Source organism: Diorhabda carinulata, chromosome 9, assembly GCF_026250575.1.
Source record: "Diorhabda carinulata isolate Delta chromosome 9, icDioCari1.1, whole genome shotgun sequence".
Classification (NCBI taxonomy): Eukaryota; Metazoa; Arthropoda; class Insecta; order Coleoptera; family Chrysomelidae; genus Diorhabda; species Diorhabda carinulata.
The window spans coordinates 3342495-3360783 of record NC_079468.1 but is presented as its reverse complement, the minus strand read 5'-3'; the positions used below and the strand labels follow the sequence as shown (position 1 = coordinate 3360783).

At 34.2% G+C, this 18289-nt stretch overlaps 1 protein-coding gene across 2 annotated transcripts in view; it reads right to left on the bottom strand.

The window, feature by feature from the left end:
- The window catches only part of LOC130898121 (1-phosphatidylinositol 4,5-bisphosphate phosphodiesterase epsilon-1-like), a 326140-nt gene that overhangs the window by 283086 nt on the left and 24765 nt on the right, over nt 1-18289 (bottom strand). For both annotated transcript variants that reach the window (XM_057807182.1, XM_057807181.1), the window contains exon 2: nt 1826-1865. The gene's annotated coding sequence lies outside the window, so the exon portion shown is untranslated. The remainder of the gene's footprint in view (nt 1-1825; nt 1866-18289) is intronic.

Below are 18289 nucleotides of genomic sequence, written 5' to 3'. Positions count from 1 at the left end.
AAATAATTTGTATTATATCAATATATCAATTTCTTCATTTTAATTTTTTTTTATATGAGAAACAATAAATAATTACAATTTGTGATAATTTTTTTCAGAACGTCTCTATATGGCGAATGGTTTCCTTGGAATGTACAACGATCTAAAAATATCTCCTAAACCATAAATTGTATCGAGTTAAACAAAGAGTACATGTTTGCAATCTTTAGATTGTACAGGTTGTCCTTGTTAACCATCTACTCACTCTCGAATTTTTTGCGTCAACTCCCGGAACACTCGGTATAGAATATTGATTCCAATGACGCCATTTTATAATCCAGACATCTATTTTGTTTATTCAATTTTGAAAATTCTTTACCACTATTACAATTGATTCTCCTACAAAACAGTGTCTTCTGCAAATGTAACCAATTTAACAATTTTCATACCAGCGATGTCCCAAATATATAATGAGCCCTCGGGAAACCCTTGTTTTAATCAATCGAAGCTCTGAATATCCTTTTTTTGGTTTAACTATTAGCTATTAGCTAAATATATTGTTAAAATTTTTTGCTACACTATATCAAATGCTTGGTAATTATTTAGAATTGGGGCTCCAGGCAAAAATCGTTGCCAAAATTTTTTCACGCATTTGGGATTGTTTCTGAGGGTACAAATAGTAAATTTAATATGTCTCCTATATTATTTCCATTATTTTAGACATTACATGGTACAACTACATATGATAAATCAATGAAACCTAACCTAACCTAACCAAGATGGTAATTATTTATAATTGGTTAGGTTAGGTTAGATTTAATTGATTTATCATATGTAGTTGTACCATGTAATGTCTAAAATAATGGAAATAATATGGGAAACATATTAAATTTACTAATTGTACACTCAGAAACAATCCCAAATGCGTGAAAAATTTTTTGGAACGATTTTTGCCTGGAGCCCCAATTCTAAATAATTAATAATAAATATTTTTTCAAAATAGCATTTTGAAAAAGTATTTGCATTGTTATTAATAGTAGAATAATTTTGAAATAATTGGTAAAAATAGTTTTTTTTACAATTTTGTCGCAACTATTAGAAACATTGTTTTTAAATTTTATACGAATATGTTTTGGAAGCTCAAACATCCACTGAATTTATTTTTATGTTTGACTCTCATAGAGGGCGCTAGTTATACCGTTCGTACCAAGTAGTATTGAACATAACTGTCTCAATTTTAGATTTATTAAGAAATATTTCAGGTGAACTTAAACATCATTCGATTTTCCATCGACAACAATAGTTTGAGGCCCAGAACCGCAATACACGATCATCAAATTGTTGTTTCTTTCATACTAAGGTTCCCATAGCTCATTGCCCATACTTATTTAACTTACTAATCAATAATAATAATAATTAATAACTTTATCAATACTTAATACCAACATCGGTTATTACTTCATAATTATCAAATCAAAATATTCGGAAAACGGTACACACTATCAACTTTTGTCAAGAGTACCTTTTTGGTGTAAAATTAAATGATGTTAATAAATCTAATATTGAAACCGTGAAACTAGCGCCCTATATGAGAGTCAGACAGTCAGAATTTTGTACTGAGCAGATCGCAAATATTTTTCAGTTTTCTATCTATCCTAGAGACGGGATCTTTTTCAAAAACGTTAATTTTCGAAGTGTGGCTTTTATCATTATCTTGATATTAGGAATTTTCATTAAAAATTGTTCATATATGTTTTTAAAGCATCTTGAATGACCAATTCAATCAATTTGCATGTAAAAATACTTATATACATTCATGCATCGATGAATCAGGTTATTTACTCACCCAGAATTCCAATTACCTCTTCAGGATCGATAAATTGTTCCTGAAACAAAGTAATCCGATGTAAAATATTTAATGGAGCGAGGCAATGCTCGTATATATCATCACAACATTATTAGTAGTAGAATATTGGATATTGAATTCCTATAGTTGTAACAGAACCGTCTCGTTACATTTATTAATATGTGCTAATATCAACTTAAGATACTTTCTTAATAAAATTAATGGAAAATCCTTTAAAAAAGATGAAAATTATACAAATACAAATAGTTAGTATACTTTGAAAACAAAGAGAAATTAATAAAAACGATGTTGGTGATGAGATAGAAGTGATAAAGAAAATAGAAACCAAAATTAAGAACAGTTTTTGCAAAAGGCTTTCTTTGGATGATTTTTGATGATTTTAAAAAATTCTTTAATCAACAACAATGCATAGAAAAGCTTCGTGCAACTTTTGGCAACAATCAGAGAAGACTCTTTACAATTGGTGGGCAGAATTTGGTAATTGTGGTGCAGCCGTCAATGATGGTCAACCATAATCCGTTATCATTCTAAGAAACATCGATACTGTCCGAAACAGACGCGTGACTGACAGACAAATAGATGTAGACTTCAATACAATCGATTAAGCTGCGAGGTAGATAGATTCCGTGTGCCATTTCCCATAAATCACGTCAAACAACTAAATATTTCGAATAGAAAAACATCGAGTTAATGTCTCATTGCCCGTATTTACCTCTTGTTCCCCACTGTCAAAGCAAAAATGCGCTTACAGCGATTTGCATCACCTCAAGAAGAATTTGAAAATCACATTTCTACGATATCAGTTTCAAAGTGAAAAACATGTTTCCAGAATTGTAACGTATGCAAAAATTCATTCGAAAAACAATAAAACACTTTATTTCGAACTTGTTACTATTTCACTTTTCGTAAAAACTTAAAAAAAAAGCCTCGTGACAGGATTTCGATTTTATTAAAATCATATATTCTTATTCTTTTTGCATTTTAATTTTTGCATTTCATGCGTGCAATTTTTATGTTCCTCAGCCAACTGTAGCCTCTTAATTGCATTTTGACGTTTTCAAAGAGGTTTATCCACTGCCACCTTTCTAAAAAGGCACTCAAAAGCAGATCTCTGAATTCATTGTTCTGAGCTGTTATCTCTGAGCCTGTGAATCGTCCATCACGTTTACTTTCAGTGGTTGTGGCTTTTTGAGGTCACCATGAACGTTTTTCTATCGCCAAATGTCCTGCTGGGTGCATATTTTTGCTTAGATCATGAAGACGAAAACAATTCGCAATGGACAAAAGATGAAAAACTAACTACCTGCAAGACCTCCCAAGAGATGGTACAAAAGGACATCTACTTTTCAAGAGGCTGAATAGCAGAAGAAACAAGACTAAGTCTTAACAAAAGAGAAAGAAGAAGAAAGAGAAAACAATTTGTATTCGAACTTCACAAAAAGATGTCTTGGTTCAAAAAGTATAAATCACGGTAAGTTCTTTAGTTTCGCAAGGTTAACTGGGACTAAACTACAATCATAAACACTGAAAAAATTATCCACAATTAGAGAATAATAAATAAATCAGCCGGTACTTGCAAATTTTGACTAATATACGCGTTCGTATAAAGTAAACATTTAGAAGACACTATTATTTTCATTTGTTAACATCTTCGCTTCACAATATAAAAGATCAAGTGTTACATTTTGAGATTCATTGAATTGATTATGAGGTGGGTAAAAACTTTTGCCCCTAGAGTATAATAACGCCCATACTTAATTAGAAACATAGTTAAAGAGGAAGTTTATATACGTATTTTATTACTTGTTCAAAATTTCAAAAAATCCGGTACTGTCTAATCAATTTAGAGCCAGGCAGGTCATTTCACGTTATTATAATTTCGATAAACGACCTAGTATTCAACAGAACAAATTGAATTAGAGCTATATCACAAAACGCAAATATGAATTGTTGAACAATGCAGATTGTTTTTCAAAAAATATTTACCGGTGAAATAGAAATGTAGACTATAAACTATAGACCGAATTGAACAAGTTTGACAATGGCACAAGACACGATTCACGCTTCATCTGTCAAAAACAGTGTTGCCAAAAAGATACCAGCAAAAAAATCACTTTTCAATATACTTTCAAATTAAATTAAATATTCAAAATTACCACCATTCACTTCTTGACGATAACCGAGGCGATTTTGGAATTCTCGTACAACATTTTGTATGACCTCGGGGATTATTTTGTTAATTTCTTCCGTTATCATAACTTTTGAATCAGCAATATTGTCTGGTCTATTAAAGACGAAGAATAACAACTTATTTTCCAAATACAGATTGTTCCGAAACTTGATGCAAAAAATTAGGAGTAGGCGACATAAAAACAATGCTGTGACAAAAATTTTTCTTATACAACCCCTTGTTTCTAAGTTATAAGCATTTAGTTGAGAATTGAGAATTTATATTCAAGTATATTTTTTGTTTTTGTTTGATAAGTTGTAGGCACTGATGCAATATTTGTTATAAGACAGATCGAATACAAAAAACCAGCCTGCATATGTTTCATAGATCTGCAGAAAGCATTTGACCGGGTTCGATTAGAGGATATTGTACATTTACTCTACTACAGACAAGTACCCCATACCTTAATAAAAGTCATAGAGAATCTATACAGCGCGAACACAATCCAGGCCAAGATCGACGGAACCAATCCCCGAGGAAAGAGGAATACGACAGGGCGACAAACTGAGTCCACTCCTTTTCAAAATAATTATGGATGAAATAATAAAGCAAGTACGCAGATTGACCGGATACAAATTGAGTGATCGCAATATTACAATCCTGTGCTGGTTGAAGAAAACGAAGACGACCTCCAAAGGCTGCTATATCTCTTTAATTGCACAGCAAATCTCTAAATATGATGGTTTCTGCCTCCAAAACAACATCAAAAATACCTCTTAGATGCAAGCTGGTCGTAGACGACAAAATAATCCAGCAAGAAATGAAATTCAAATATCTGGGTGTAGAATTATCCGGATATGGTGATATTGAGACAGAAGTAAGACAGAAAACAATAAAAGCAGCAAGAGCAGCCGGATGTCTGAACGACACTTTAAGGAAAAACAAATACTTAAGTATAGAGGCCAAGTCAAGAACCTACAAAATTGTAATCAGACCCATAATGACGTACACAGCAGAAACTCGGCCTGATACAGCGAAAACAAAAAGGGTCCTGGAAACAAGCGAAATGAAAGTCCTATGAAAAATTATTAGGAAAAAGCTCCTAGACAGGAAACGTAGCGACGTCATAAGGCAAAAATGCAGAGTGGAAAATATTAACGAATGATTACTGAGTGGAAAGCGCGAATGGGACGAACACATAAGTAGAATGAGCGAGGAAAGAATAGTGAGGATAACACGAGCCAACTCAGTAATGAGGAAAAGAAGTATGGAAAGTCCACGAAAATGATGGAGTGATAATTTTACCATCAATTGAGGCAATAAGCACGCTGCGAAGAATGAACAGGCAATCTGCCTAAAATGGAGTAGGAAGAAGAAGAAGTTGTAGGCTAACCAATTAATTTTTTCTACATTTCAATTTTTTTCATTATGTAAATAAAACGATGTTCAATTTCCCCAATCTGATTATTTTAACTATTTCTATCTTCTTATTGGATTATTAATCACGTTTATAGCCGTAGTAGTAAAATTCATGTTAGATATCATAATAAAAAGAGAAGTGCTGGCAAAAGATGTTTCAAAAAAAGTCTTCTTCTTCTAGTCATTTCAGGGCTTGTCCTGTACTCAGTTTCTTTAGTCTTGGGATGTCGAGGTCCATGATTCGGCCCATATCATTGCTGTTTATCTTCTGGTAGTTGACTTCTCCTTGACCAAACCCTCGCAAACGTGTGGACGTAGCATGAGGATGTTCTATAGTAGTTTATGCTCAAATCACTAGAATTAATTACTTTTTTTATTTAATTCTGCAGCTAATACATCAACAACTAGACTGTCTGATGTGCGTTTCAATAATCATGTACCGAATACAAACAATTTTAAATTTTTAAAAAACGTCCAAACTGTTTTGTGATGGTATGAGTGTTTTTTTGGAAATTTTATGCTAAGTTTGCCACGCTTTAGAAAATTTGACGTTTAAATGCCAACCACACTCTGGAGATGGTTCCAGAAGTACTTGGTTTGACCTACAGATGACGGTAGTAGCTTGAAAAATATCAGTGTATGAGAAAGTACATAATCTATACAGCATATGTTTGAAATTTGAAAACACTACGTTGTTTGTGAACGTTTTCAGTGAATTTGTAAACATGGAAAAAAGCTGAGCTAATTTTCCCTCTAAATGAGACTGCTCCAAGAGTAAAATATTGGATAGTAGAGTTGAATCGAGACCTCACGACCTGCCAAGACCACGATTGTCGACCAAATGAGGTGACGACCCCAGACATGTTGAAGAAAATGGATGACTGAAAGTGCGCGAACTAGCAGATATAGTTTAGATAGCATTTCAAAAAGTGAAATACATCGCATATTTACTGAAAATTTTGACATTAGAAAGCTGTGCATAAGATGGGTGCCGCGTTTACTCACAATGAAACAGAAACAGCGTCGTGAAGATGCTTCCATCGAGTGTTTGGTAATTGTTTCACAGAATCGAAGCCGGATTTTTCCACCATTTCATAACCATGATGGTCCATAATTTCACGCCGGAAGCAAAATAACAATCAAAACAGCGGACTGTAAAAGAAAAACCTAAGAATGTGTTGATTCAGCTCACACATCTGTTATTGTATATAAATTAAAGTTTGATGTGCTACATCATGCTCTCTATTCGCCAGATTTAGCCCATTCGGATTATTTTCTGTTCCCAGACTTAAAAAAATGGCTCGGTTCCAACATGAAGAGGTGATGTCGTCAGTTAATGGTTATTTCGAAGACTTATTGAACATCGCTGGGAAAGTTTTTCCAAAATATGTGTGTTTCGTTTGTTAGCCCAGATATTTCTGGGACCATTTTCTTAATACTTTCATGAACTAATTCTTGCTAATGCAATATGTGTTTTGAAAGGACATGGACTATGGAAATAGTCAAAAGTGATTGAAGAATATATTTTATAAGTAGATTTTCAATTACTAAAAGAGTGCTAAACTAAGAGGACCTTCAGACAATGAGTAAAAAAATTTAAACAACTAAACCAAGTTAGCGATCCGAGTGTGTCTTCATAATAACTGTCGCTTTGACTCTACTTCGCTTGGGAAATTCCGCAGGTTCCATAAAGGTAGAGAAACAAAAGAAAATCGCATCTGGTATTCCGGTAATTGGGCCCCCGAGACGTTTTTAACCTTCTACACATGTTCTCTTTCAAATATTATTGCAAATTGTATTTTAATTTTGTAAAAGATGTGCAGTCATGTGAAGTATTCATATCATACATACTGATAAAAGTTAACAATACACTCCTTTAGCATCCTATGCTATTTCACCTGAGATAAAAGCAATAAAAATAAGGTCGATAATCATGAATAATCAACGTCTTATTTAATAATCATGAGTTTTTAATTGATAATTGCATATATTGCAGATGGAGAAGCTTCAGAATAAAAATACGAAGATATAACTTAAAGACAAATCAAGATACAGAGCGTTCTATCACAAAGACTACTGTAATGTTTCTGTTATTATTTTCACAACATGTACTACTTGTTAGTTTGAGCTTTTATTCTTTGTTATTTGTACGCCTCATTTTGATAAACATAGTTTCAATAATTCAACTGATAGTTGTTAATTCCAGTCTTGAATCTTTACTAGAACAAAGTAGTTGCTACGGTCTCGAATTTGGTTTCCTGAACGGGACTCCTTTGTTGAAACCAATATAAACTCATACTTGCCTTGTCTAGCTGTGACTCCGACTAAAAAGAGATTTTGCAGGCCCGTTTCCGAACGGTAAATATAATATTAGTATATGTGGCACATTCGATGAAGTATCAGGCCATTCTCTGTATAACCACCGGCGTTATCTTCGCAAATCTGATTTTAAAATAATCTGTCCCAATTGGTTACCAGCCAATAATTGAGTTACCCATTGAATAATGGGAAACTAGTAGAAGCTCGAGAATAAGTTTATGAGAGACAGAGCATAACAGGTGCCCGAAGAGAGCATTGATGTATTGACCGCAGAATATAAGCAGACGAAGCAAATCCTCAAGGACATGGAAGGAAGAAATTGAACAAAAGATAAAAGACAGAGCAGAACATGTGGCCGAAGATAGCATTGATGTATTGACCGCAGAATAGAAGGAGACGAAGAAAACCCTCAAGGACATGGAAGGAAGGAATTGAACAAAAGATAAAAGACAGAGCAGAACATGTGGCCGAAGATAGCATTGATGTATTAACCGTAGAATATAAACAGTCGAAGCAAATCCTCAAGGACATGGAAGGAAGGAATTGAACAAAAGATAAAAGACAGAGCAGAACATGTGGCCGAAGATAGCATTGATGTATTGACCGCAGAATAGAAGGAGACGAAGAAAACCCTCAAGGACATGGAAGGAAGGAATTGAACAAAAGATAAAAGACAGAGCAGAACATGTGGCCGAAGATAGCATTGATGTATTAACCGTAGAATATAAACAGACGAAGCAAATCCTCAAGGACATGGAAGGAAGGAATTGAACAAAAGATAAAAGACAGAGCAGAACATGTGGCCGAAGATAGCATTGATGTATTAACCGTAGAATATAAACAGTCGAAGCAAATCCTCAAGGACATGGAAGGAAGGAATTGAACAAAAGATAAAAGACAGAGCAGAACATGTGGCCGAAGATAGCATTGATGTATTGACCGCAGAATAGAAGGAGACGAAGAAAACCCTCAAGGATATGGAAGGAAGGAATTGAACAAAAGATAAAAGACAGAGCAGAACATGTGGCCGAAGATAGCATTGATGTATTGACCGCAGAATAGAAGGAGACGAAGAAAACCCTCAAGGACATGGAAGGAAGGAATTGAACAAAAGATAAAAGACAGAGCAGAACATGTGGCCGAAGATAGCATTGATGTATTAACCGTAGAATATAAACAGTCGAAGCAAATCCTCAAGGACATGGAAGGAAGGAATTGAACAAAAGATAAAAGACAGAGCAGAACATGTGGCCGAAGATAGCATTGATGTATTGACCGCAGAATAGAAGGAGACGAAGAAAACCCTCAAGGATATGGAAGGAAGGAATTGAACAAAAGATAAAAGACAGAGCAGAACATGTGGCCGAAGATAGCATTGATGTATTGACCGCAGAATAGAAGGAGACGAAGAAAACCCTCAAGGACATGGAAGGAAGGAATTGAACAAAAGATAAAAGACAGAGCAGAACATGTGGCCGAAGATAGCATTGATGTATTGACCGCAGAATAGAAGGAGACGAAGAAAACCCTCAAGGATATGGAAGGAAGGAATTGAACAAAAGATAAAAGACAGAGCAGAACATGTGGCCGAAGATAGCATTGATGTATTGACCGCAGAATAGAAGGAGACGAAGAAAACCCTCAAGGACATGGAAGGAAGGAATTGAACAAAAGATAAAAGACAGAGCAGAACATGTGGCCGAAGATAGCATTGATGTATTAACCGTAGAATATAAACAGACGAAGCAAATCCTCAAGGACATGGAAGGAAGGAATTGAACAAAAGATAAAAGACAGAGCAGAACATGTGGCCGAAGATAGCATTGATGTATTAACCGTAGAATATAAACAGACGAAGCAAATCCTCAAGGACATGGAAGGAAGGAATTGAACAAAAGATAAAAGACAGAGCAGAACATGTGGCCGAAGATAGCATTGATGTATTGACCGCAGAATATAAACAGACGAAGCAAATCCTCAAGGACATGGAAGGAAGGAATTGAACAAAAGATAAAAGACAGAGCAGAACATGTGGCCGAAGATAGCATTGATGTATTAACCGTAGAATATAAACAGACGAAGCAAATCCTCAAGGACATGGAAGGAAGGAATTGAACAAAAGATAAAAGACAGAGCAGAACATGTGGCCGAAGATAGCATTGATGTATTAACCGTAGAATATAAACAGACGAAGCAAATCCTCAAGGACATGGAAGGAAGGAATTGAACAAAAGATAAAAGACAGAGCAGAACATGTGGCCGAAGATAGCATTGATGTATTAACCGTAGAATATAAACAGACGAAGCAAATCCTCAAGGACATGGAAGGAAGGAATTGAACAAAAGATAAAAGACAGAGCAGAACATGTGGCCGAAGATAGCATTGATGTATTGACCGCAGAATAGAAGGGACGAAGAAAACCCTCAAGGATATGGAAGGAAGGAATTCAAGATAACATGAAAGACGGAGCTATCTAGGAAAACGATAGATAGAAAAGTGTGACCCCCTCTGTATATGTATGTATGAACTATCTATGTGGTACATCTTAAATTGTAATTTAAAAAGTTCCATTATAATTATAATTTGTTTGATTTTGCTGGTCTCTCTTTTACATTCGTTCTACGACGACGATATAATATCTACTGCTGTTATCACCTTAATTGGGGTGTGTATTGAGGTGTGTCTGTCATCTTTACTCTACATATATGTTTATTTTGACTTATTAGACAGATATAACCATCACGATGTTGTTTGTGGACGCTCTAAAGGGTTTGACCGTTGAACTACTATCCGTATGTTTGTTTAGTGTACATGGTAACTTTTTAGCGGATTATCACAATTTTTATATAAAAACTCCTTGAAATAAACAATTTTTTTTGGAAAAATAGCTGAATCAATGACATATTTTCTTTTGAATTTGATACGAATCATTTGTTAATACGTTAAATGACACTTTTCCATTCATTCGCCGATGATGCAAATTGCAGTATAGAATTTTTCACGATCCAAGGAAGGGACTAGACTAGAGTTTACCTTTATATTTATACCTGATCCTAACAAGGTCGTATTTTGTATTGTCCCAACGCTTTTGTCTATGTCAGTTCATTTCGAGCCAAGAAAATGTCTATGTAACCACATCAAGCAAAATACCTGGACTGACCTATAAATGACGGTAGTTGCTAGGAAAATACTAGTGAATTAGAAAGTATACAATCTATACAGCATGTGTTTCAATACGAAAAAGCCACGTTGTTTAGTATTTGTTCCTTATCAACAGTAAAATATTGGGTAGCAGAGTTAAAACGAGGCCTCACGACTTGCAAAGACCAGCATCGCAGTTTTGGACCAAATGGGCAGACGGTAGCCATTTCAAAATGTGTGGTACATCGCATATTAACTAAAAATTTGGACATGAGAAAGCTGTGCACTAGATAGGTACCGCGATTGCTCACAATGGAGCAAAGCTAGCATCGTGAAGATACTTCCATCGAGTGGGAATGTGTCACAGAAATAAAACCGAATTTTTGCACCATTTCAAAATCATGGATAAAACTTAGGTCCATCACCTCATGCCCGAAATAAAACAACAATCAAAACAATGATCTGAAAAGACAAAAACCGTTCCATCTGAAGACAAGGTCATGGCATCGGTTTTTTGGGATCCGCGTGGAATAATTCTCATTGACTATCTTGGAGAAGGAATAATTATTAATGTCGAGCATCAAACGAACTGATTGCAACGTTTGATCGAAGAGAACAAGTAAAAACAGAAATTAATAACTTAAAGTTTGAATTTACCTATTCGCCAGATTCGCCCCCCTCTGATCATTTTCTGTTCCCAGACTTGAAAATTGGCAGTTAATGGCTCTTATTATAAAAAGAGTATCAAAGTTAGTAAACATCGCTGGGGAAAATCGTATGGAGCTAAAATATTACGTAGAAAATTAAATATACTTCAAAATTTTTGTGTTTTCTTTGTGGGGCTAGATACTTCTGGGACTATCCTCTTAGTGGAGAGGCCCATCACAAGATGTACGTACAATAATTATGTGGTTAGACTAATCTGACTGGCTTACTAGATGAATATCAAATTGAATGAACCCAATATTAGTTTTACGGGTTTCTTTATCTTATACAATATTAATTATAAAATTAAATGAATATATTTATGGTTCATTATAAACACATTAATAATAATCAAATAATAAATAATTGAAGACGTAACCTTAATGGTGTTGAAGTTCAATCTATAAAGCTTACAGAAATACTCAACACAGACAATTTATAGTAACGATAACTTAATGAGGTTAGAGTTCATAATAAGAAATAAGTTATTGATGATGATGCGCCGCTGTGGAAAGGGTTGTTTTAGATCACTTAACTATATCGCTGATGAGAATTATCGATCATTTGTGGCAATTCGGCAACGTCTGTTTTTATTTTTTTGTTACAATATTCTAGCAGCCGTAAGGTAAGTAGATAAAAAAATAAAATAATGTATTTTCGTATATCGTATTTTTTTATAAACGTAGTAGTAGTAGATAAATGTAACAAAATAGCACATGCAAGCGTTTAAAGTACTGTTTGTATAAACTTTTAGCACTTTATCAACAGAAAAAAGAAATATAACTACTCCGGGAAATCCTAATGGGCAAATAAATTTTCAGAAACACATTTTTACGTTCCTTTTGATAGATAATATGTAGAACCAGTAACGCTTCATAATATTTATTACAATGGACTAATAATGACAGACGAAAAAGCAAATTGAAAACTGTTTCGTTTGTTGGCACGAAATTGTCCCACCTTCCATTATAATATAAAATGGGTGTGGGGGGCAAAAAATACGGTACAAATTATTTGTTCTAGTTCAATTATTAGTATTTTACACTATAAAACTGCACGGTTACTGCACTGTAATTACACACATTTCTGTTTTTAAATTTTAGATTAAATTATAAAATACTGAATATGGCGTTTGGGGAAGTTTGACAAATTATCAAGAATCTCATACGTCAAAGTTATTTAAGCTAGTAATTATGACAAAATATCAATTTGAAGGATTGGACAGACTCCTAAGCCAGGAGAAGAAATTGAAGACGAGAAAAATACACCGACAACTAATTCAGTCAACATCACCGATATGTTTATATTCCTGTGAGCTGCAATGATCAAATAACCATAATAATTTTTGTATACAAATGTTGCATTAAATAATGAAGTACTGAATATAATATTTTCCCGAATTTGCTCAAAGTTTTCTTTTTTAATTCTTTATGCCTAGTTGCTTCGTTTCATATTTTACCAGCGTTCAATTGGTCCTAGTGAGACACATTAAAAACATTCCTTGATTTCTCTATAAACGAAATTCAACTCTGCACAAGCTCCCTAACATTCTTTGCATAATGAGCAGTTGCCATATCTGACCAAAACACAAATTTCCTTCAGGCTGCTTTTGCTACAATAATTTAAATCTAACACACTACTTTTCATATATTTCGGCCTTTACAGAATATCCAGAATGAAAGAACTACCACGAGAAGACCACACCAACACTTTCGAGTTGAAGTTTTTATTCTCATTAGTCTTATTATTCGTCGTTTCACTATCGTTAATAGTAAAATATGACTCGTCGATTTAACTGAGACATCCAAGTTTTGATATTTGTTTCATTTGTTGCTTCTCAGAATATTTAGGTGTCGATTTTCTTTATTTTTAAACTACGCACTGTTCCTTTAGAATGTTGTTAACATATTTTGAATCGATTTAGAATTTTCCGCGTATTTTAGCGAACTGACTCCCAGTTTTCCGTTAGCCCCTTTAACCAAAGCTTCTATCGATTAGTTCATATCTTGATTTGGTTCATAAAACTTGGCAATTATTTTACGTGGTACGTTTTCTTTCAGATTTCCCATACTTTAAACTAAACTTTTAACAGAGACGTAATGTTTATACTTTGACATTTGACAGCTGCCAAATTACGAGAAAAAATTAGTAAAAAATTTCGTAAAAATTGGAGAAACCAATCGCAGGTAACGAATCATTCTCCGCCGTTTGAATAATATGTTATGATGAGATACCTCAATCGGAATGAAAAAAATCTCATGTAGGAGCCCCCAGACTTGAACGACGGGGCTTAGCTTGGACCAACGTTGGAAAACCCGGCCTTGGCAAACCAATAATGACCCAAGCCTGGACCTAGACCATCCTATAGTCACCCAAACCGGGCTGAACTATGGGTAGCCTGACCTCGGCTATCTTATAGTCATCCAGGCTTAACAGAACTCTGGATAACAATAGTTATGTTATAATATTTTATCTAAGACACCAAAAATAGAATAACAAAAAATAGTATCATTTTCTTATTTGTCTAAGAATTTAACTGACATTTTTATGTACATTAATTAGTAGAGTGCAATTAATAGAAATTTGTTGGCCCACGGTTGCAGACCAGTATTGGGTTTATCTAGGCAACCAGGTCTAGTCCAGACTTGCAAAAGAAGCGAGGGACATTGTTATCATCACAGAGTCCCATCAAGTCTGGGCCAATAACGGCTTCCAAGCTATGGCCAGATTTGTACATACTTGGCCCAAGTCTGGGTCTATACTGGGCCCATCGTTAAATCCTATTTGGGATGCTTCGACAATTAGTTCAAACGCATACAAACGTATATTGATCTTAATGGAGAAATATCCAATTATAAGCTTTTGTTTTTATTTATTTATCTCAAAACTCAAGTAGCAGGCCTCAAATCAGTTTCACAGCCGGAAGGCTTAGAAGGACCTTGCAAATCGTCATATATCGATGAATGGTGTCTAAATTGAACATTTGTAGGCTTTTATAAATAACTGTAAGCTTAATATGCAGCATTGATTCACTTTTTTTATTAATTGTTCAAAGCTACTTGGCTTTTCATCATAAAAACATAACTTTGATGTATTGTGATCTCAAGAAACAATTTTTATTTTATAATATCATTTTAATATATTCTCTACAACAAAAAATAACGAGGTAATTAACTGAGGTCAGCAACACCATCCGCCTAGACACTATTTAAGTTTCAGCGACACTCGCAAATATATTTCCAGGTTAGCAGTCTAGAAACTGTACCACTGGGACTGGAGCTACTATAAAGAACATGGTAACTCTGCAGCGTAGGGGATTAACTTGACGTGGTCATAAATATTTCTCAAGTTTTTAACATAGAGTGTCTCAAAATAAGTATAAACATTGAACCATCGTAGTGCTAGCGTGAAACGTATTTTCTTCTAACAAATAATTAAACATTCGAAAGAAAAATGTACGAAGCTTATTATTATTTTTGATTATAATGGACCTCTACCAAACAAATTACGGTTGTTCCTTACAGGTGAATGTATACCCTGGAGGAAATTTTCAAGGATGAAAATCTCCATTTCAAAAGAGAAAATCGTTTTCAACCGAACTCGAGCCGTACATTTCTCTTGTTTTCTTTTTCAAAGATATCAAATAACTAGCGGAGATGAAGTATTTTTGAAGTTTGTGCAGTTGTATTCGCCTACTTACATCCATCTGGAATAGAAAATGAGGCCACTATTTTTGAGCACTATAATATATGTGAATTAAAAAATACTGAAATAGATTTTTGAGCAACTATTTCTATAGAATAAATGTTTAGATAAGAAGTTCAGATCAACAAAAGTTCTGTACATATTTTAATTGGTGCAATATAAGAAAAATATGATGAATAATTGAAATCAAAGTTTCGGGAAAGATCCATCACGTTCTCTGAAAGTTTCTTGTAGCAAAATCATTGATTTGTCTTGCTACCTTTTGGTTTTTCATTCGAATGTTCCTGGAAAATCAAAAGCTTATAAGATCCCGAACTCATGGTATCACCTGTATGTTCCTAGTTAACAGTAACACGTTTACGGTGATGATCTTCAGTGGAATATGGACCTATCACACCATAAGCAGATACTGCGCACCGTACGGTCTATCAAATGAAGTTATTTCTTTAGTAACGTAGTCCTCCAAATGAATGTGTCTTGTCCAGATGGAATACTGTGAGAATATTCATCTACGTATTTGGATAAACACCACATCGACTTTTTGCTTCTATTCAACCTTCAATGAGGCTAGCCGAAGACGTCGGTTAGACGATAACAAATTCTGATTGTTTTCGTTTGGTGCAACAAACATTTAATAACAACTCGATATTATCATTCACTTATACGATTGCTAAACAGAACCAAAGTTAAGAAATATATTTTCCAAACGACCCTTGTAACATAAATAACCAAAAAACACAGAGCGAAATTAGTAACAATCAAAATATTCTCATTTGCACTAATACCCATATCGTAACGAAATAAAAATAAATAATAAAATTATGGAGGGTAAGCATTTTTATGTTTTAATTCAAATTTCGCGCTCTAGAAAAGGAATTTTGAGAGGTTAGGTTGGTAATACTGATCGAGACTTGGGTCAGACAGATGTAAACACAATAAAAATAGAGATCATTTTGAAAAAGTTTTCTTTGAATTTATTCTGGCCATCCAAGAAAGAGGTTTACAGGAGGTTAGAATAATAATCTTTGTCTAACAATTGACTTAATTTTTTAAGGTTATCTTGTCTCTCAATTCTTCTTTTTCGATCAAATTACGCTAACGATTGGGCAATCTGAGAAAACAGATGATCTACGTCAAAATGGCGGCCATAAAGTGAACCATCGAAATTCTTGTATGTACCTGGGTTAGCTTTTCTTTATAGTATTAAAGCGACGTCATAAATAATTTTTAGATCTGTTTCAGTGGGACTAATACAGCTAGAGCTGAATATCCTTATAGTTTTTTTAATTAGCAACTTTCGAAAAAGTCCTTTTGCAATAAAACTGTAAATAATAAGGTTTAAAATCCAACAAAAAACTTAAACAACCAAAACAAAGCAAGCACTTGTTTACCCCACGGTGATCATTTTTAAATGGGCACAGCTAATTTTGTAAATGCGTTAGATTGCTCAATAGGTTGTTTTAGAATGTAACTTCAAAAAGTTATTGTAGTGAAAACAAATGTCAACGCATATTTATACAATATATACAATGTTACTTATTTTCGAGGTTTTAAGATGTTAAGGTCTAAATTACAACGAATAACCTCACAAACCAAACAGAAACTTACGGCAAAAGTACTTGTTTACCCCACGGCGGTCATTTTTAGATTGGCACAGATGATTTTGCAAACGCGTTAGATTGCTTGGTAGATTGTTTCAGAATGGAAGCTCAAAAAGTAACTAGAATGGAAACAAGGTCGACGCATATTTATAACCGTACAATTTTGCTTATTTTCGAGGTTTTAAGGTGTTAAGGTCTAAATTACAACGAATAACCTCACAAACCAAACAGAAACTTACGGCAAAAGTACTTGTTTACCCCACGGCGGTCATTTTTAGATTGGCACAGATGATTTTGCAAACGCGTTAGATTGCTTGGTAGATTGTTTCAGAATGGAAGCTCAAAAAGTAACTAGAATGGAAACAAGGTCGACGCATATTTATAACCGTACAATTTTGCTTATTTTCGAGGTTTTAAGGAGTTAAGATATAAATTACAACAAATAACCTGACAAACCAAACAGAAGCTTACGGCAAAAGTACTTGTATACCCCACGGCGGTCATTTTTAGATTGGCACAGATGATTTTGCAAACGCGTTAGATTGCTTGGTAGATTGTTTCAGAATGTAACCACAAAAAGTAATTAGAATGGAAACAAGGTCGACGCATATTTATAACCGTACAATTTTGCTTATTTTCGAGGTTTTAAGGAGTTAAGATATAAATTACAACAAATAACCTCACAAACCAAACAGAAACTTACGGCAAAAGTACTTGTATACCCCACGGCGGTCATTTTTAGATTGGCACAGATGATTTTGCAAACGCGTTAGATTGCTTGGTAGATTGTTTCAGAATGTAACCACAAAAAGTAATTAGAATGGAAACAAGGTCGACGCATATTTATAACCGTACAATTTTGCTTATTTTCGAGGTTTTAAGGTGTTAAGGTCTAAATTACAACAAATAACCTGACAAACCAAACAGAAACTTACGGCAAAAGTACTTGTTTACCCCACGGCGGTCATTTTTAGATTGGCACAGATGATTTTGCAAACGCGTTAGATTGCTTGGTAGATTGTTTCAGAATGTAACCACAAAAAGTAATTAGAATGGAAACAAGGTCGACGCATATTTATAACCGTACAATTTTGCTTATTTTCGAGGTTTTAAGGAGTTAAGATATAAATTACAACAAATAACCTCACAAACCAAACAGAAACTTACGGCAAAAGTACTTGTATACCCCACGGCGGTCATTTTTAGATTGGCACAGATGATTTTGCAAATGCGTTAGATTGCTTGGTAGATTGTTTCAGAATGGAAGCTCAAAAAGTTATTAGAATGGAAACAAGGTCGACGCATATTTATAACCGTACAATTTTGCTTATTTTCGAGGTTTTAAGGAGTTAAGATATAAATTACAACAAATAACCTGACAA